Source organism: Phaenicophaeus curvirostris, chromosome 1 (assembly GCF_032191515.1).
Source record: "Phaenicophaeus curvirostris isolate KB17595 chromosome 1, BPBGC_Pcur_1.0, whole genome shotgun sequence".
Classification (NCBI taxonomy): Eukaryota; Metazoa; Chordata; class Aves; order Cuculiformes; family Cuculidae; genus Phaenicophaeus; species Phaenicophaeus curvirostris.
Genome location: NC_091392.1, coordinates 89,202,079 through 89,223,667, shown reverse-complemented (window position 1 = coordinate 89,223,667; position 21,589 = coordinate 89,202,079). Strand labels below are relative to the sequence as shown.

Genomic DNA, 21,589 nt, shown 5'->3' with positions numbered 1-21,589 from the left:
TTATTCCCCTCCTCAGGCATCACTAAGTGTAACGAAAGATCCGTATTTACTGGTATAAAGAGACAGATGAAGGCTAAAACCAGGTCAGTCATATACGCATGTGTCATCCCCCTTCCACCACCCCACCCCCTGATTTATTTATAATTCTTAACTATGTACAGGTAGCACTGAGATACATTTCAGGGTCTTGAAAAAAAGACAAAGTTCCATCTATGGAAGATGTAGCTTAGTGTGCCTTTCCTTTATTTAAAACTATCTTGTTTTTCTCCTAAGACTCTATTTCCTATTCTTTACTGGAACAACTTAGAAGACCTTATCCCCTCTCCTCACTTAAAAAAACCCCTGCTATTAATGAAAATGAACACATTTAGTCCTTGCAGCAACTGGCATGTGCATACCCATCTTTTCCTGTATCTGCATAGGGCCATCACTGCAGCCTGTTGCCTTTACTAAGGCACTGCCAGCACAGTTTAAGGGTTCCTTCCCAAGAGCACTCATAATGCTACCACAATTGTCATTCTGGGCTAACACTCTAACACCTAACCCTTGGGATACCCAGAGCTTCTGGAAAGACACTGTGATGAGAGAATCCAAAAGTAGCTCATCAGATATGTGCCCTTTCCAATGCTCTTCCTATCACTCATTGCACTTGCTATCTAAAACATCTTTGGCAGAGAAGCACAGGCTGGGCGCTACATGACCTGTTCATAGCACTTCTCACCCTCCACCACTTAAGCATACAGTCTAACATCATAGTTGAGAGTTCCCCGCAGGGCTCCCTGCACAGCCCCATGGCCAGGCACGGTTCCTACTGTATCATGCCTTTCCCAGAATCTTAGCCCTGCTGGAAAGCATTCAGCATTGAGAGGACCCATCTTTATGCTGATAACACTAAAATATAAAATAATGCCAACAGCTGGTGCTACAAATGGCTTTTAAAAACGATGTTCATTCACTAAAATTCCTCTTGCTACTTTTGACATGAAACACGCAGTCTCTAATTATTCTGATCAAGACGGTGAAATACAAAAACAAACTTTAATTGTGTTTAACAGATATTTAATCAGGACTCACTGAACTACAGATTAAAGCTGAAATTCATAAACCATAATTACCCAATTGTCGCAAGCTTTTTGGTCCACATTCTGCTTCCGTCTGGGCGTCTGGCACTTTGCCCCGAATTTCTTTTAGTGTCTTCTCAGTTTCATTGCTGTTCATGTTTTCCAGCAGAGATTTAGCACAGATTATAAAATATCTGTTCTTGGCAACTTTATTAGTTGTTTTTTCTTACAAAGATTATGTCCCACCTATCCCCAACCTGGGTCTGAATAAAGAGGCATATGCTCTGAGTTATTTCTTGCAACAAGCTACTCTTTTCTCCTGCCAGGGTCCACGGTATTCACCTGTCCTACTCAGGTTCAGATTCCCTGACCGCTGATGTGCTATCAGAGCATCATCCAGATATTGTGTTCAATATGCCATCCAACATATCTACCATGAATTACTCCTTCCTTTCTCCAGAGACAGAAGCGGGTGCAATATGGTTTCCTGTTTTCGTAAGGGCTTTTTTATGTGCTTGATGCCCTGTGTTTACATTTAGGAAGACATAATGAAAGAAATGCACTTCCCATGGAGAGCAGAGAGTGGTGAGGTATATGCTAACTGCCAGTTCCTCCAGGAATTAACTGCATGGTCTCAGACTGCCTCCTGAGAAAATTACAGATTGTCCTTCAGCACAGAGAGACTGATCGTGCCAAAGAAACATGGCTTTTGACAGCAGTTTTCTGGGGATATCCATACATTCTGTGCAGTATATGTGGGTACTCTGAAGGCAAGGATTTGATTTAACGTATATGGGAAAGCGGTATTCAGATCCAGTATTTTTACAATAATCTTTCCTCCCAAGGATGCACAATCTAGTGGTCTCTGCTCTGTATTCTCAGAATTTTCTAAGTCCCAAAGTCTTCATGTCTAGCTAAACTGTATTGTGCTTCCGCAGAATAGGCATGAGTCTCAAAGGTGGAAGCACTGTCCATTAGGAGGAGATACTACAGGAGAGGTTAGACTTCAGTACTCCAAGAGTACTCCACAATGATGTCTAAACTACAGACCAAGTATCTTTGACAAAACTTTCCTTTTTATTTTCACTATGAACCCACAGTATTTGGGGATGAAAAAGTAGAACAAATTACATTAAGAGATTTCAGAGAAGTGACAGCTAGAAGATAAAACTAGGAATATAGAAGTTTGGGTTTGCTTCCATGGTACAGCATTAGAGGCAGGTCCTGCACGAGGACAATGCTGAACTTCCTGGACATGGATGGGAGTTCAGTTAGTTACATCTCTCTTACTTTCATTAGTGATCTTTTCACAAAACTGCTCACATTGCCTTGAAAATTCAAGATTCTTCAGGCTCCTCATGTTAAGAGATGATTCTTTGAAAAAACATCCTTCAAAGTCTCCACTGCAGAACCTCTCTCATGAAGAAGCATTCTCAAGACTTTGCAGGGGAAAGTTAGAATATGACCTTTCAAACATAGGAAAAGGAGTTTACCAAACTGCAGGTTAAGCTGGTGAACAGCAAAGACACGTCACCCTACCACAACGGTGAAATAGGTCCCCATGCTGGCACCAGGACTGCAGTCAGCCTGCTCAGTTGTGGGGAAAGAGAACTCCTGTCAGCCTTAACGCCTCTTAGACTCAGGGTATGAGACAGGGTCGGGGTAAATATGGAAAAGATGACACTGTAGAAGCATGGAATCTTAGCTTTGTTGAAAATATGAAAAAAATGAGTGAGTTTGATTTAAAAATGGGATAGCCTTCCATGCATATTTGCTGTCATTTTTTCTCTTAAGAGCTGGAGTGTTCTTGAAGAACTCAAAGTCTGGGTGGAGGTACATGGAATCACATGCTGAAGTTCTGCCAGAGGTATTTGTCCTTCATGGTAACTCACAAAGTTCAAACAATTTCTTGTATTATCCTGACAAGAAGTATGAGAATACAAGCTAAACCTCGACATATTTCTTGGACCTGTTCTCAGCTAACATGCAAAACACACATGCATGTTGTCTGCATCGTTCAGGCACATTTGATCATCAAACATGCATTTATTTCTATCATGGTTATTTTTCCCTGTCACCATTTTCACTTCTTCTGAAAAGCCAGGCAGTTGTCCTCTCTCTGAATTAGTCACATACTTTCCCCATCAGCTCCTTTAGAGCAAGTCTTCAGCAAGCAGCAGTGTACCACCTTAGCAGTCTCTGCTCCGTACATATCAAACTGCTTTTTTGTTTCTTTGCTTTTGAAACCTTCTCTGAAGCTCTCCTGACTTGACTGACTTGAAGGTCTCTGCAAGAAACACTTTCACAGCAATACTTCACCATACTGGGAAGACAGAGACACAAGGAGAAATACGCTATTTCTTCTGTTTCCCTGTTCGTTTTCCTACATGAGAGCAATTTGATTCTTTTTGTTAGCCACAGTCTTAAGTCCAGTCATGATTAGGTCTTTGCATCTTATACAGAAGTCTGAATAGAACACTTGCTATAGGACAGAGGATGTCTTGCTATAAAAGGCAAGTCTGTTTTTTCACAAAACCTACTGTTTTCCAGTTTGGCACAATTGTTTGTCCAAGGCTTTCAAGCTCTGTATTTAAACAATGATAAAGAAATTGCTATCCAATGTTAGTGTCATTCTTCATTCAGACTGTCCCTCTGGAAACAGCCTACAGCCTTTGAGATGCAAAATGTATCGTTTTAATGTAGTCAAGGTCCCTGCTTGCTACATTGCTAAATCTATTTAGCAGATTCTTCTTGGTATAATCTGTCCCCAGACCTGAGGAAGCTCAGTGAATTTAAGCATTTTAAGCTAATGATAATGGTTAGTGCTGAGAACAGATGTACCTGGCTGTGGTGTGATCTATTCTATTAGGCTGTTAGGAGCTGTGTATTCATATTGACTTACATTTTATGTCTGTTTTCAAGGTGTGATGGCTGCATGGGGTGTAGTCTGTTTTTTTCCCCTGACACATAATGTATCATCATATCTGTGTTATTTGATACATGGTGACTGTACAGAGAGAGAGATGGGGAAGATATGCAGGTTTGTTTTCACATCTTCCCAAGATTTTGTATGTCTATTCTTGCTGTCCATTGGCAAGATAAAGGGAAACAGTGATGCATACCTGTATTCATAGTAGACCATAACCCAGGAAACCATGGCACAGGTTAGATGTGCACGTAGACAGTTTGATGACTATGCTAGGTATGGTAGAAGATTACTTTCCTTGGTATGAAGGGATTGTTCATGAATGGACTCCCTATAACCGGTGGCTGCGCTGATAACGCGCTAAGTGGAAGCTGGTTTCTGTTCTTCTCTGTCCACAACAAAACAGAGCGTAAAACTCTTCAGTCATATCAATAAATGGTGCTTCACTTCCCTTTAGCACAATGAAGTGAAATTTCTGTTAAGAATTATTTTCCTGATCATATTGCAGGCTCGGTCTTGCTGTTCACAAACATCTGCTATTGTCACCCACTGGGGACAATACACTATTTGGGCTGTGCTATACAGGAGGTCTTCTATCTTAAGGCCCCACCTCAGCCCTCCAACACATATGCAAATCCTTCCTACTTATATGGACTATACTACTGAGGTCCTGCCCATAGGACTTAATTAAGCTCTTCGAGAACAAATGCAACATTAACTTGTCCATGATATCACAGCGTAACAGGAGATGTGCCTACTGGAAATGAATCCAGCCTCCTTAAACAAATCCCATGCATGCAACCTCTTCCCTTTGAAAATTCAAGAAGCAAATGCTAATGAAAAACCATGTGGGGCTCTAGCAGAGGTACCATCTCCACCCTGACTGAATGAATGGAACTTATAAAGGGAAGATCCAACAAAATTAAAATCCAAGACCATTTAAACAACTATAACCATGGACAAGTTGAGAGATAAGCAAACACAAGACTATTTGCCCACTGCTAGAAGACTGGGCACTGGGATCTCTGTTTCTGCAGCCGGTACAGCCATTTCTCTCTTACTTTTTACATTCCAGCTAATAAGGTTCATTTTTTAACCTGAGAAGAAACAATATTTATTGGAAATCATGTTGGTAGAATCAGGTATTCCTCAATAAAAGAATAATTTAAGTGGTAGTTATTGGGGATTTTAGTCAATGGGACATAATATTGTACCAGCTATGCTTGACTCACATTTTTAAGACGTGTTTCTCAGATATGATGATGACAGATTTCTATGGGTTTGGTTTTAAATGCAAATTACTGCCGACAGAATTTAAACTGAAGTTCATGATGCAAAATAGAACATGAGAAGTTCTAAAAGTGCTTCTTCACCTTATATAACTCTTGTGATCCTACTCATCTCCCATTTGTTATCATTACGTATACGTGTTATCTGTATGTACTAGACTGTGGATCTTTGCAAGAGGCAGCCTGGACTCAGCTAAAGTTGCTTTTCAAACTTGGAGTAATAACAGTGACAGAAGTATCATCTGGAGATTGAAAAATTCATAACCATAACCTCCCAGACTAGGCAAGGAGAATAGCAGATTCCAAAATTATTCAAGTATTAATACAAATATTGAGGATATACAAGAAAAAATCCTGAAGTCTCCAACACAAATCAGACACTTGGGTCATTCTGGCAATGATCATCACTGGGTTGCTTGCTCTTCTCTCTGATGTGTATATATCTATCTTAAGTTGCCATGAAGGACAAGGTGTAAAGCTGGGGAAGGGGCAGAGCTGATGGCCAGCAGGAACAGTACAACTCAGCATGAGCGCACCACTGCTCTCCTTCACACAGACACTGAAGCAGCAGTCTTTGTCTAGGCAACATGGGTCTCCTCCACCCCTGCTGCTGCCTGCACACTGCTGTGCAGGCATGGTGCGACCACATCTGTGTGAAGGGTGGCACAGGGGCATTTCAAGCAGGACAGTAACTAAGGGGATCAGTAGGGACAGTGGGAGAGAAGCAGGTAAGGAAGTGAGGGTTCTGCCAATTGACAAGAGGCTTCAAAGCAAAATCAAAAGACACACAAAAGCACCCTGCTACACCTCGTAGCACAGAGCCCCTGCAACGGCAGTGATTTCACCAGCGTAGGCAGGCAGAAGACTGAGAACCTTCTCACCTCAACAACTACAGCCCACAGGGGAGGAGTGACGAGCATAAGGCGCAAGAAGGGCGAGAGAAGACACCCCAGACAGACAGGTGTTTTCTACCCCAAAGTCTCTAAAGTAAGAAAGGGCAAATATTTCTACACAGTTTCTTTAAACCTCATTAAACGTAAGTTCTCACCAGCAGGCAATTAGGCCAGAACTGCTCTCATACTGACAGGAGAAGCAGCAAAGCTGTCATCCCAGCCAGCTGAATTGGGACCTAGTCACAAATGACAAGTAAGCATTGCGTGGCATGTAAGGTGTACTATGGCTTGCAAGATACCTCAACATCTGCCTTTTTCCTTTTTTGGGAAGTACTTGTGCCAACTATCACACCCATGCAAAAACCTATTTTGACAAGATATAGAGAGGAAAGCATTGATTAATTTCTATTAGCAACCTTCATAAACTGACCAGAGGTATCACTTATAATTTGCGTGTCGACACTGCTCTTCTGAAGATACTTCTCACGAGAGAGGGGAAAAATCCCTAATTATTAAAAACAACCCCAGGCTGTGCCTTCAGGTTTTGGTCTGAATCCAATACTTGCAACAGAAATATTTCAACAGAAAGCAGCAAGGACTTCTCAGGGAAAACCTACAGGGTCAGGCCACGTGTTTCCAGTAAAAGACTAGCCTTTTTCCCTCCTCCTCCCAATCTCATTATTCCCAAAAGATACAAAGAAAATACGAGATTGTTGGGATTTCTATAAGAAGATTTGGCAGGTTTTTCATATTTGTTTAGACTGTAAGACATAATTTCAATTTGGGGCTTGCCTCTCTCTCTGTCTCACTAAGAAGAAGAATGAGTTATTTGTTCTCTGAATAAGTATTTGTTATTAGTGGATCAGACATGGATAAGGTATATTATTACAACCATGTTTGTTAGGTATGATTTACATTGTTTGCTGCATATCATCCTAGGCCGTCTTTAATTTTGTTATACTTTGGGGGGTTTTTGTTTGGTTTTATGCATTGTCACAGTTGGTTGTGTTTTGAACTTCGAAAAAAATTAATACAAAGGAAATTAAAAAAGAAAAAGAAAATATTTTCAAAATGATGTGGAAATCAAATCTATTCCTCAGTAATTTGATTTGTAGGAAATGGAGAGCAAAGCATTACAAAGCATTACAAACAGAATGCCTTGAAGTGCATCATAATTACTTACATGTGCAAATACATTGTCTAGGTTTAGGCATTCAGTTAATAATAGTCATAATAATTCTATGCCCTTATACAGGGTCTTTCATCCAAGCTTCTTCAGGTTTGCATGAACAATCATTAGCTAATACTTGGGTACACGTGAGTCCTCTGCTGCTCATAAGGAAGGAGAAATAGGGGCAAAATCTCTCCAAAGACAAGGGCAAGTTATGTCAAGGTGTCAAGGCAGGAGAGAGCTGCAGATGATGGTTTCTAACTACAGGCGGATAAGGGATACAGAAGTTTGTAGCTGTACATTTCTACAGCTCCGTCATTCTGTAAGAATAAAGTATTGCAACAAACATGCATCTTAGACTTCCTGTTCCACAAAGTTTAAAGGCTGAAAATTGACAGGGATCAGATCCACCGCTAATCTTTGGTGGAACTCTGGTATCTACAGAAATATACCAGTGTTTTGTATCAAAGAAAAACAACTGACAAATTTGCCTTGTTTGGAACTATTTACCAGTGGGAATCACTTATCTGAGGCTCCATAAATTTTTAGACCACCCATCCTTTATGGAAGTCTGGGCTGAATATCAATGAAATCTGGAAAAGGGTACCCTGTGAAGTTCAGCTGTTACAGAAAGTCCCCAAAACCAATTTCATGCTTGCAGATTATTCTCACATTGATATCTTAAGCTTTATGTACCTGAAAATTATAATAAAACCCTGAGCATGCCATATTATTCAAAAGCGTTTCCACAATTCCTGCCAGGGAAGAAATGCCGGATTTTATACTCATCTACTTTTTACTTCCTAAAGTAAAGAGTGTGTTATACTCATCTACTCTGCCATTTCTTAACTGCATGCCTGCACTGCTTTCACTCCCAAGCCAAGGAAACCCATAGTTTCTGTAGTCAATGCCTTTTACTTCTTGCTAGCCAAACCTCCATCCTTAATTTACTAGGATATATGTTTTCATGCGTCAGTAGATGATCAAACCCCAAAACTGCCAAATTATTTTTGCTGTTTCATTTAGCCATGCAATAATGTTAATATTTTAAATAACTACTCGCTGAAATAAGAATAAGCACTGCACTGCAGTTACTGACCCACGCAGGTACACAACTGCTTGTTTGAAGGATTTGACATTACCACATCCCATTTTTGTTTAGCCTACATTTCAGTGCTCCATATAGCTGCGACAAGAAAGTGCTTCCCTATACATTTCCATTACCTGTTATGCTTTACACTAATAAAACCAGGGGATATTATTTATTTGTCTGGCTGACTGACAAAGCCAGGCATCAAAACATCATTCTGGTGTCACATACTTCAACACTCTAATCTTTCAGAACTTGTAAAGCAATCTCTTACGGCGCTTTGTGGGCTGTGAGATCACCCTGACAAACTGTGATAATGTTGGCAATCTCTGAATGGGTGTTCATTTGCAATCTTACTACAGAGGAATTGCTGTTTCCAAATTTGAGGGCTTGACATAATCTGTCTCCACAAAGCTATCAGGGTCTGTCGTAAGGCTGTCTGTGACTCAGGGATTTTATGGGGTTAACATCTATCCCCAGTGCAACCTTATCATAAGCAGTGGAATTACCCAGAGTATTACTTTTCTATCTATTTGTTTCCTTTATCTTTATTTAAAATACTACTTATTTGTATTTTTTTTTTTAAGTGTGAACAGCACCTATAACATCAGCTGAGTCAGGTAGAGGAGATTGCTCCTCCAAATCCTGACCAATTTCTTACAGTTTGTGCCAAACCCTCTGCTCCCCTCATCACAGTTAGCGACCGAGAAACAATGCAAATGTCAGGTCAAGCTACAAAGCTATTGCCATCATCTCTTCCCTTCCGTATGCTCCCAGTACTGGCAGTCTCTGGGCTGCAGTCCACAGGATATCCACAATTATGGCCCAGATTGAGGGAGGGGTAGAAAAATGATGGTACTCTGCCAAGTATGTCAGAACCTGAACTTGATCCATTTTAAAACTGAAGCTGGGGACTGTGGGACAGTACCGTGTTCTCTATAATCCACCTAAAGAAAGGAAAATAACTTATCATCTCCAAAAAAAAAAAATAGAGTTACTGCAGACCTAACATAAAAAACTGTTTTATATTTGCCTCTGAACCTTATCTTAACTAAAGAAATATGTTGTCTTGATGTAGAAGGAAGATTTTTTAAATGCCATATGACTGTTAAGCACCTCAAGAAAAAGTGAGACAGAGAGAGAGAGGGAGTCAGGCTTCATCATATTTATGAGGGCCACAAAACTGCTAGTGAAGTCATTTGATTTTGAAATTACTTAGGAGCCCTTTAGAAAAGCTGGGAACACAGGATGGAAATAGAAAATAAAAAAAAAAAAAGTGCATCCAGTGTTTCAAAATAAGTACCCTGCTCAACACTCTTTCCCTGCTATCATCCCCTTAGGCAAATTTACCAGCTCGGTGGTTCCTCCCAGTTACCAAAAGATCCTCCCAAATCCTGCTCAGGGTAAGCTGCTGGGACCTGGCCATGGTTGGGTCAAAAAGCTCATGCCAGGGCACAGACGCTCCATGTCAGCACAGTACTGGAGCACAAGTTTAACTTTAAGCACTGGCTTGGACATTCTGCTGAACTAATGCTGGGACGTTCTATTACGTTCAGATTATTTTTACGAAAGAAGTTCCTTTCCTTGGATTAATCCACCTAGCCAAAACAAAAATTACTAAAGATGCACCATACTTTGTTTAATTCCCATTTAAGCTATTTCCTGCATTTCATTCTCTATGGAAAAGGAAACTCAGTGTCACTACCCAACGTCACAAATAAGCAACTAGCTGTAATGCTATTGGAAAACTTCTGAATGCAAATAAATTCCAAACTTGCATTTTGGCCCAAAATTAGAGTAAAATTGCTTCTGCTCTTGTTGCTAGTAAAACGCCTATTGTTTTTACCAGAAGCAATGATTATCCCCCTCGTCTCTTCAATCTTTCTGAAAAGCATGTACAGCCTTGGAAGCCCAAGGTAAATGTTTTAATGTGTGTGCTATCTCACTGAACTCAGTAGGCTGTGTGGATATAAAATAAAAAGTTTACGTGAAAAGATAGCACAAAGATCCATAGACTTCAAAAGGTTAAACAGCTTCACTAATACAAACATTCCAGATGGGACAGTCCTGAACACAGCAATGGAAATGGTACGTGCTTTTCCTTCCTAAAAGTTCCCTTCTTGAGAGCTAGATTTTATTATACAGTAAACAGAGAATAGGAGAGCAGACTTCTATACTACCTATTATTTGACCTTTTTTTTACTTAATTCTATTTTAGGAGAAGAAAAAAATCAAAGGAAAGAGCCCTACTTCACAGCTAGTGCTACGTCAGGAGCTTTTTGCTAACTACGGCTGAATTACAATGTTTCTCCTTTTTAATTTATGTTTTTTAGTATTTTTAATACTGGCAATTAGTCACTATGCACCCAAAATTTTCCGAAAAAAAAAGAAACCAAACTATCACTGGTAGATCATTATTTATAGAGGGAAAGAATACAGAAACTTATTAAATTTACCACTTTAAAATGTTTTCATACCATGACAGTAACTTTTAATGTAATTCATTTGTCACATAAGTTATGTCCTTGGGGATATTCCATAAAATTAATTAGGTCAGGGAGAGAAGGAAAACAGATTGAAAACCTCTCAAAACTCCAGCAAACAATAGGTTTTAAACATAGCAGTATCAACAACCACACTGTAAAGTTCTTCTCTTCCTCTGTTCTTTTTTCCAGGAGAGCAAGATCATGAGATTGAGAATCGCCTTGGCCCACCAAGATCAAGGAAATCATATAGGCTCAAGTACACAGCATTTCTCAAACAGAAAATTTTGCAAGCAGCTCCGTCTTTCCAAACTAAAAACTCCCTGGAAGAATTCTGAAGTATAATTCAGTAAAGACATTCATCGTGTCAGCGTGGCTTTAAAGCACAAAGCTACAATTGCAAAATCAGGGCATGATACATTCATCACGCAACACAGAAAAGCAAAGGGGAGGAGGGCAGAGAAAAACAATAAGAATTACAGGCAAATTTTAATAATGGCCAAACACGTCCTCAAATGAAAACTCTGAAGCTTAGCCTATTCATTAGCTTCTTAAGAGTTCAGGGTAAAAGGAATTTTCCTGTGTTCTTTTCCTGTACCGGTCTGGCTTAATTTCATGCGAGAAACAAGGCTTAGCTTTTTTTCACTCTTCTCAACACAGCTCACTGATTTGGAAGTGTTGATACATGTGTATTAAATCCAACATATTTTCTCATCCCATTCAGAACATGGATCAAGTTTTGCTCTTTCTGATGCTTGTGCCACCTTCCCGTGTAGATTTGAGTAATGAAGGCAGAACAGGAAGATAACAAAATGCAGAGGAGTAACTGAGTTCATAGCACTTGATCATTAACAACATTAACACACTGCACTAATGGATAACTCCACAGTACAAATTTCATCTGGATCACATGCGGACATAAGATCACGTTTCTGCCAGCTCCTATATGTGTTAATGTTAGCATCAGGGAACAAAAATATCAGATACGGTATGGAGCTTGCTGGTAAAAGTCAACACTTCAAAATGTATTTTAAAAACTCCCTCAGAAGAATGAATTTATAATGGATTCATGCTTTGCGTTTTGAGGTGACAGAGTTCTCGATCCTGTAGAAAGTTCCCAAAGCTTGATTTACTACATTGTCAAAATACAGCCTGAGGGGACAATCTGAATTACAGCATCTTTATGAGTGGTGATGAAAGAACCTCGCTTGGCTTTTAGATCCCAAGTTTAGCTCAAGATAGTGTTGTAGAGAACAGAACATCTTTTATTTTATGCTCAGAGTTCAAAGTGCTCCTCTTCAGCACAGATTAGGTTTTAATGTATAGAATTCTCACACACAGCTCACTGTTGGGCTAGAATTCGCTCCTTCAGATTTTGGGGATATACTTCACACTCTTCATTGTTACTGCTACTAAAGATATGGATTACAATATCCTCATGTCACTGTAGCATCTGTAACAGAAATCTTTAGAAAATTCAGGAAAAAACGTGTCTTTTACCAGGCCACAGTATGTCTTATTCAACCTTGGAAAGGCTTCAGAGTGCAGTAACCACATTAATTGGACATTATATGGACAGCCAAGCATAGCTCAGTTACTGTGTGGCTTTTACTGTTCCTTGTCATGTTGTTTCAAAACACATTTTGTGTTTTAATCAGTCATATATACATATGAAAGCATTGCACAACATTGGACAATGCTACAGATCCACAGGAAGTAACTGTTTCACAAACAATCTGCACAAATATAAATAGTGTGGCCCAAATCTGTTCTAAATTATGCTTATGCAAATCCATGGAAGTCAACTAGTACCACAAACAGAACAGAACAGATAAGAGCATGTAGAAATATAAAATATGGCTCTGCTGCACAGTTACCCATGGACCAAAGCCTGCCATCACTTACACTCTACTACTTTCCAAGCATGGCTTTACAGGAAATAAAAAATTAAGAGTATCTGGGATTTCTTTTTCTCTCAAGCACTGGAGGACAGATGTCCAAGAACATATGGACTTGCATGTGTCAGGATCCGACATCACTCTTATTTCAAGAATGTTATTAATTTCTGTGGGTGGAGTCCAAAATTTTAATGCCATATTAGCGCACAGTGGCTCCTTCTGTAATGCACACATCACAGGGAGCATATGTGTAGCAGTCGAAGGCATTTTAACTTGATTTCAAGTGATTTTCTGAATTGTAGTACTGTCAAAAGATGAAGTATTGATGCTGCTAGCAGGGTATTTCACAACTTTTGCCTTCACAGTTTCATTCATCCACCTCAATCCTGATATCCAGGATATTATGCTATTGCAGGTCTGGACTCTGCACATACAGCTGTTTCAACAAGTCTCATTGTGCTCTTTAATGCACAGCATGTGTCTTCAGGATTGGTATTTTCAATGCTGAACTAAGCTATATGAGTGATGTATGCTATTCTAGGGAAAAAAAAGCAATGCTAATATCAGAAAATCCTTTGTCCTGCTAACTCTACCTAAAATGCAGTCGAAAAACTTCTCAAATTAATTAGCCTGTCTGCCAAACTCACAGATACAGACAGATATTGTGAGTACCAGCCACGCAACCACTTCACCTAGATACAGTTAGAAACATATTGCCAAAGGATTTTTGGCTGTGAATCAATAGGTGGTTTCGCATTGGGATTTCTACCTGTTTGTGGTTTTCCAGTTAGAAAATAAGACAATACCTTTCAGTGCTGCATCTCAAGCAGGCTGTACAGAGAGCGAGGTTTCATTCCAACCAAATCTCTCTCTCTCTTGCAAAGTTGAGGAAAACTGCCAACCACTGCTGCTCTTGCCATCAACATGTGATGTAGATGTTAGGAAAAGGCAAAGTAAAGGAAGAGCAGAAACAGAAAAAAAAAAAAAAAAAGGTAAGTTTTACATAAACAACAAATGGTATATACTGACTACATCCGAGGACAACAAAAGAAAAAGTACTGGCTCTAGTGTAAGTAAACAAAGAAAAAAAATCCCTTGGAACAGCTTAATCTAAGATGGTTTCTTAGTTTATTGGATACAGTGAAATTGTGTTTAAATTTAGTTCCAAAAGATACAATTCTTTGAAAACACATGATAAAGGGACAACACGAAAGAAACAAACCTATCATAGAATCAAAATGAACTAACTCAGAGAGCAGCCTCAAACCCTTCAACAAACACCCTGCAAAGCAGAAGAAGCACACACAACATATGTTCTTGCCTGCAAACAGCCCAGGGTCCAAGAGGTGGGTTTTGTTTTTTTGGTTTTTAAAGCCTTCTGCATGGGCCTAACTCTGCCTTCGTTGAAGGTAGTGTTAACACACATTGAATGCAGTGGGAACAAAATGTGGATAACTACATACTTGGAAAAATCACACCCAATATGTTCAACTGATGCCATCATTTTCTGAAGACAAGTGTAGGCTATGGAATACTACAAATAATAGAGAGCAGTAGGCTGATGTAAGCTTCTCAAAACCTAGGAAGCATATTTTGATGCTCTTTCACAGATAATTGGGAATGTGCATCTTCAAAATAGTATTTGAGAATAGGTAAAGACTGTCTAGAGATCCTTACTGTGACAGAAGTCTCTATGCCTTTTCAGAAAACCAGAGTTCTTTGACTCTCAGCAACCTTTAAGATAAAAGCCAGGGAAACTATGCATTTCAAATTAAAGTAAGAAAACGAAAGTCAGTGCCTCTCCACAGACACAGATGTAATGAGAATGACTTCAATACACCAAAATTGCAATCAAAATGGATCCACATTCACCAGTACACAGAAAAGGGGAACCCTAATGATCAGTGAGAAACTTTGTTTTACCCCAATAACTGTAAAAGCTCTTCAGGAAACTCTGTGTACTAATTTACCCTCAGAAGATGAGAACTGCATGATTAGATTGTATTAAATCATCTATTCTAATAAAGAACTGAGCTGAAAAGAAAATGGAACCACTTCATCACGAAGATGTAATCGCTTGGCAGAAAAAGGGCCCCAAAATGTTCTGTTCCCTAGCCGGAATAAAAAAATGCAGCTAAGTGGGTTTTTTTTTTCCCAATGAGAAGGTGTTCCCACAAAAATTCACCTTTCAAATAACCAAAATGGAAATTTTCCATCAACTAGCTAGAAAATGGGGTAAAGAGCTTTCTAGAACCAGCAGTTGGAAAATATTTGGTTTTGCTTTTCTTGGGTAAAACACTTATTCCCAAGGAAAATTTTTATTTCAAGAAAAAGAGTTTCCACTGAAAAATCATTCCAATGGAAAATGCCTGGCCATTGCCACAAAGGATAGGACCACTGGCCTAAGTGAGGGAAGGTAAATGCCAAGGTCAGCGGACTGTGTCTGCCGCAGTCCTCTCACACAATCACAGGCCAAGTGCTTCCATTCTCCATGATGCTATTTCTCGTCCAGCTCTTTGCCTACGTAAACTGTCCACTTTTCAGGACAGGCACTGTCTCTCACTGTATATTACATGCAGCCTACTGTAAAACACATGTTTAGTGACTTTCAGTAATGACTCCAGTAACAACAGTGTTTTTCCCTCTTACAGGAGCTTGTTCCCAATACTAAGAGGAAGAGAATAACACAACCTATGGCTGAAGCACACCGCTAATCAAAGAGTATTGTATGCCATGAGGATGGGGTGGGGGGAATGGCTTTTCATCGTAGAACTAATCACAGTTTATACACAAAATCAGACAATTCTATGGTCCAGTCTTGTGATCTGTGTTCCAAGCTGCCAGAAATAAGGCATGAAAGAAGAAAGGGGCGGGGGTTGGGGGATGGGGGGGCATCTCCTCTGTTTGTAATGAAAGAACAGAGATGACTGGACTAAGAGCTGATGAGGTTACAAGGCAACAGCAGTGCCATGAGTTGTTTGGGCTTAAAGCCAGATGTCTTGTATTTCCTTTGATTGTTTCTAAATAATTAATGGTATTAATTTAATCATGTGACCTGCCCCCCCCCCCCCCCTTTTAGTATTTGGCTCTGTGTACTAATACTAAATATAAAGGAGAAAACCGGGACTGTCTGTAGCATACTGAATATTGATGCTGTGTGTTTGGACTGCAACAACAGCTGATACTCATATCCATAAGTCTATATATCTACAGCACTCGCACAGTGTTTGCACGAAGGAGATCAAGTAGTCGTCTTCATACTCCATCCATAAAGCAGCTCAACTATGGCATATGGACACTGCATGTTTGAAGTAGTAAAATAGAGGGTACAGCTCTCTCTCCGCCCACACTAAGATGAACCTGCCACTACTACTTCACGTAACATTTTCTGGCAAGCTCCCAGTTTTCAGTCATGCTGGTTTGCTTGAAAGAAACACTCAGAAGAGACTCTGCCTGTCTTGCTGTTCGAACAAACAAAACCGATCACGCATCTTGAGCTAATGGTCCAAAGCTTAATGAAGATCATAGAAAAGAGGCTACCCGTGATGTGAGCGTTCCCTTCTGACTTATCCACATAAGCCACTGCTGTTGGCAAAAGGAAATGGATTATGAGGATAATAAGTAACTCTGAGCTCTGGTCTAGACAAACCTTTGTTTGGTACAGCAGCAGTCCGCACACAAAGGAAACAGCAGCCATCAGAGATAAAAATTTCACTTATCCACAGTTTTCTACATCAGGACACTGGCAGCAACAGCAAGAGGACCTCTGTTGGGCACCTCCCTTGTTGGGGCTGCAAGTCTCACAGGCACCAAGTAATCACATCAGAATATGCTGAACACTAGGGCTGAGCACTAAGACTGTCGAAACCTAACAGCAGAAATTCTGAACAAATGAAGACTAACGAAGGCAGCTCCCTACACTCTACATGCATATGTACTCAGTAAAAATGTTTGCCCATTCTCCTACATACCACAGTGCATTCTCACCTCCACAGGTCAAGTCTCCAGTCCCACCCATCATTATCTACCCCTACCAAGCCAGTTAGGTTCATAGGGAGAAGTCCATTTCATTACAAAAAGACTATATGGAGGAGCATATACCTGAGCCTTTCAATTAGGACTAAGGCAGAACTAAAACCAGCATTGGCCCTGCACATTGCAGAGAACATCTCCTGGATGGAGTGCTACAAGTGCCAAATCACAGGCAGTGGCACTGCAAAGGGAGTGGCAGAGTGCTCTGGGTGTCACAGCTCAGGCTTTTCTGCAAGAAAGGAGCAAAATGAATACCATGCTTACCAAGGTGAGAAGAATACAACTCACCCTGTCCTATGAGCGCTTCTCTAACAAGGCTGTAAGTTTCAACAACATGAGTTTATTTCTCAGGGACATATGTAAATGGAGTAAACACTAAGCAATATCAATCAAAACAAGAGAAAGAGTAGCATACATACAAACATAACTGACTCCTTCAGTTCCTACCAGCTACCTACAAAGCTACCGACACAAGCAGGAAGTACATCAGGAATATCTGATGCCAGAGTACCATGCCCTGGAAGTCATTCACAGAAAATGGGCACTGTGGTTTTGAATTGGAACGAGAGGAACCTATTCAAGATAGGAATGATGGCATAAAAATCAATAAATATTTTGTAAGGTAGAAACACTAGACATAGACAACAATGCGGTTGAATATTTGAGTTGCTGTATGTTGCAAACACCCCCCGTACTCATCCGTTTGTTTTTCAGGAGTTTGGTGGGTAGTGTCAGAGTGAGAAAATGGCATTTTTCCTGTGGCAACAAGGATCTCTGAAAGTGTCTACATGTCAGACTTTGCTGGGAATGTATATTTTGTTTCTTCTTCTGCTTTATTTCCCTTTAATGATAGCTTTGCAGTGAATCCCATTTGTGAATTGTTCAAATAAATGCAAATTTTATCTTGTAAGCAACACCTTCCAAAATATGACTGCAACTGAAAGTAAAAACGTTAAGAGCTGAAAGGCATTGGGTCTTCCCCTGTGCACTGGACTGTTGCTATTATTATATACGGAGTACCAGGCAGGATACTTGGTATTATAAATATGTACTGTATTGAAATATATAGCTCAAGTCCCCAGGGTCCAGCACTCTAATTAGAATTACAGTTGTGCAAATAACTGATTTATTTGGCTACCTGACTACACTGACAACATGGAAAGGTGAAAAAACCCAAAACTCACCTAGGCATTTAACAAAATGGGCTAGTTTTATATTTGTGTTCAATACATTTCAATTACAATCGACCCTGTTTCAGAACAAAACCAGAAACCTTGTTTAGAAATATCAAAGCAAAACTTTCAGCTTTACAAAACATTTCTTTTAATTTTTTTTCAGTTTATTTTTTGCCATAGTTTTGGCTAACCTGTATCTGAGGCAAGCAGTTTTCAGCAAGTAAAACACTTCAGAGTCTTACTTGGATCTCAATCTAAAGGCCAAACTATGAGTTGACCAGCTTTTGACTTAATGGAAGAAGAGCAGGGAGGCAGGGGATCTGCGTTCTCTTCTTGGTTCAGCCCCTGTCTTTGCATCCAAGGAGAATTATTATTTTGTTTCTTTATGGTTGTCTCTCTGTCCACACTTTGTCTCTGCCATCTCTGAGCTCGTCAGGGCTAGACGTACCTCCTACAGCATTTCTGTACAGTGCCTAACACAATAGATTGCTCACTTCAGCTGGGGCCTATATGATTTATTATAATACAAATAACTGCTCAGCTGCAGTCAAATCTGGTTTTAATACCGATAGTTTCACTTGCTTATATTTAGTGGCCCATCATGGGAACATCAGCTTCTTCTAAAATCAATTACTTATTAACAGATGTAAAATATGACGGGACTAAAAGTCTAGATTTTTCCTGCTTCATCATTTTCAGTGCTTAAAGAAAGTATATCATTTAGAGCTACCAGAAACCAACAGGGACACTTACACTGAATGAAATCTGAAAATCAAGATCCCTTCACTTCTGTACCCCTATCATTTGTGGGCAAATCCTCTCATCCCTCCAAGGAAAGCAAGGTACCTGCATTGAAAGAGTCACTTTGTGGAAAGCCTCACAAGCAACATTCAAATTTTGGGCAGGTCTTTAGGCACGCAGTTGTCATTGGTAGCAATGGAAAGTGCAAGTCCAGTGCCTGTACAGAGATGGGAACAGCCTGTGAGGCTGAAGGGAAAAGGTCTCCCTGCCTCTGCTTTGAAGACCCCTTATGTCTTGCAAAGCCAACCTTAGTCAAAAGACAACTTGAGAACTCATCAGAAAATAAACACCACACCAACAGAAACAAATGCAACATTACGAACTTTTTGACTTCAATGAGTAGCACTTTGGGCTGGGGGTGGGGAGGCTTTTCAGAGCACACAAGGCTGTCACTGACAATAACGTCAGTCACATTTTTAAAACACTGGGGATGGAGCTGCAAATGTGCCCCATTATGTCTTGAGATGTACTCCCAGGGTACAAAAGGTGCGTGGGTTACATTAAGCTTGTGTGTTCCCTTGCTGAGACTGTAAAAGGCAGCACAAAGTAGACACTGGGAAAGAGCAACTGTAGAGTACACAGCATGATTATTCCTACTGTGTGGGCCTGATCCTCGGTGCTTCGGATGTCCTGGCTTCCTAACATAGCTTTAAACCCATGCTATGTTTCTCCATCCTTGGGGCTGTTGCTCACCTCTAGGAGACACCACTGCCATTTCATAGCCCTGTTGGCTGTGCCTCACCTCCAGCCTCCTGCAAAGGGACTCCTAGAAGCACACAGACAACGCTGGACGCTGCCAAGGGCATCATTTTCAGTCGGCAATTCCCCTCTGTATATGACTGCCCCCACGTCATGTTAAAGAAGCAATTATTATAATTAAAAATAAATCCTTCTCCCTGACAATTGTCTGTACTTATTGGCCATTGCTGCCATCTAGCCAGATGCATCTCCAATACTCACAGAAGACTTAAGCCTGTTTATTTTCCCTTTGCTGCCTGGCCTGAAGCAGGGATAAATGCATCCGTTGTTACTCACTGCCTCTACAGCGAGTTTACATTTGTAAACTTTCACAGGGTTTTCCTTTTTTTGCCAACAGGTGACAAAATACTGTATAATTGCAGGAGCTCTGGGGACACAAACAGGAAGATGAAGACCAGATGCAGCTGTAGTTGGAGTAAGGGAAAAATCAAGATAAAGGCAGCAGATAAGAGAGTGCTAAAAAGAGCAAAGAAATGATTGAGAAGGGATAGTTAGCTATTTTTGTAGTTGACTTACTCTTGCAAAATAGCTTTAGCAGAATAATTTTGTCTATTTTGTTATTGTGCCAAATTTTTGCAGGTGTTACCAGGGGAAGGTTGGAAGATTACTGAAAAAAAACCCTTTCTGAATGTTACAGTAAAAGGATTAAGAAGTTATTGACTCAAGCTAGCACTGAAGGATGTTCTGGAGGTCAAGGCTGAGGGGTACTAGGTGGTATTACTGGACTTCTGAAGTAGGAATGGTAAGGAAGTGGTTTCAGAGAGCTTCCGAGTTTGGATTTGTTCATCTAAGAATTTGTTTCCAAAATTCAGTCAGGAAAATGTCCCTAATGAAGCACTCACTCTGCACCCATCACATCATCTCCTTTTGGTATACATGACATGAAATAGGATGGAAGAAAAGAATATTCTAAGAAGACTTAGAAATGGAAACATACAGATGGATTTTCATGGCCTGTTTTCTGCCTGTAATTCTGCTCTAAAAAGCCAGTCTAAACTTCCAGACACTGTAACCATTCACTACTCTAGACAATCTGGTTTCAGAGCCATAGATCCAGCAACATGATGAGCAAGAGGTGAAGCACAACTGGTAAAGAGAAAATAAAAGTGACTGTGTGATAAAAGACACTGCTTGCTCTCTGGCCATAACGTTTCAACCAAATAAAAGGGGAGGGGGCCACAACAGCAATAAATCTGTGAATCTGTATTTCCTGTACTCTACTTCTGTTCCACAGAGGGAAAGAAGAAAAAGTTATATTTTGCTTCCCCAATATTTTTCCCCACTGAGAAGCTAGATTTCATGGGTAATCTAGAGTAATAGTCAGCTGTGAATCCAATTTATGCAGTGGGATAGGATTAAAAAAGGAACAGAAGGTCTGGATTCTGAACCTGCTCTAACAGTTTTGATTTGAATACAACCCAAGCCTTGGAATGGCTTGTTTTCCACTTCTGGTTTGGAGCTGGTTGAAATAATGCCACAGTAGCACTTCCTGTAAATTTTTTGTCCAAGATTCTCATTATTTGGAACTAAACTCTAAAGATTTTGGCACTGTGAAATCCAAACAGAACTCTGTTCCTGACTGAACTGGCCCAGGAGTCAACCCAAGCTTAATCTGGTTCTGGGTTCAAATCCAGCTTCAGCCCATTTCCACTGTTATATAGATTATGCCATAATATCACCTCTAGCCTCAGGATTTATGATGCCTCCTCACAGGATGCATATTTGTGTGTAAATACATAAATCACATCAGATAAACAAAGAAGACATGCCAGAAAACAGGAGGGGAGGGAAGAGGAGAGATACCTACCAAGCAGTTTGTCTCTAAAGTGTTGCCAGTTGTGAAAGGACTTGACGTGCTAATATCCGCTCATTCAGACTCTTACAGACATGCTAAGAGCGTGACGGCTGGCAGGCAGTGCATTTAAGTGCTGTTACTGAGGCCCCCAAATATTGACAGAGTGCCAGACTCTGAGAAACTATTGATGTATGCAGCCGGCCGCTGCTCCAGACA

At 40.2% G+C, this 21,589-nt stretch overlaps 1 protein-coding gene across 17 annotated transcripts in view; it reads right to left on the bottom strand.

The window, feature by feature from the left end:
* ZBTB20 (zinc finger and BTB domain containing 20) overlaps window positions 1-21,589 on the bottom strand; it is a 492,240-nt gene that overhangs the window by 151,728 nt on the left and 318,923 nt on the right. For 16 of the 17 annotated variants that reach the window (XM_069867452.1, XM_069867468.1, XM_069867442.1 and 13 more), the window contains one exon: window positions 13,618-13,718. The exons of the other annotated variant lie outside the window; for it this stretch is intronic. The gene's annotated coding sequence lies outside the window, so the exon portion shown is untranslated. The remainder of the gene's footprint in view (window positions 1-13,617; window positions 13,719-21,589) is intronic. 17 annotated transcript variants of the gene reach the window in all.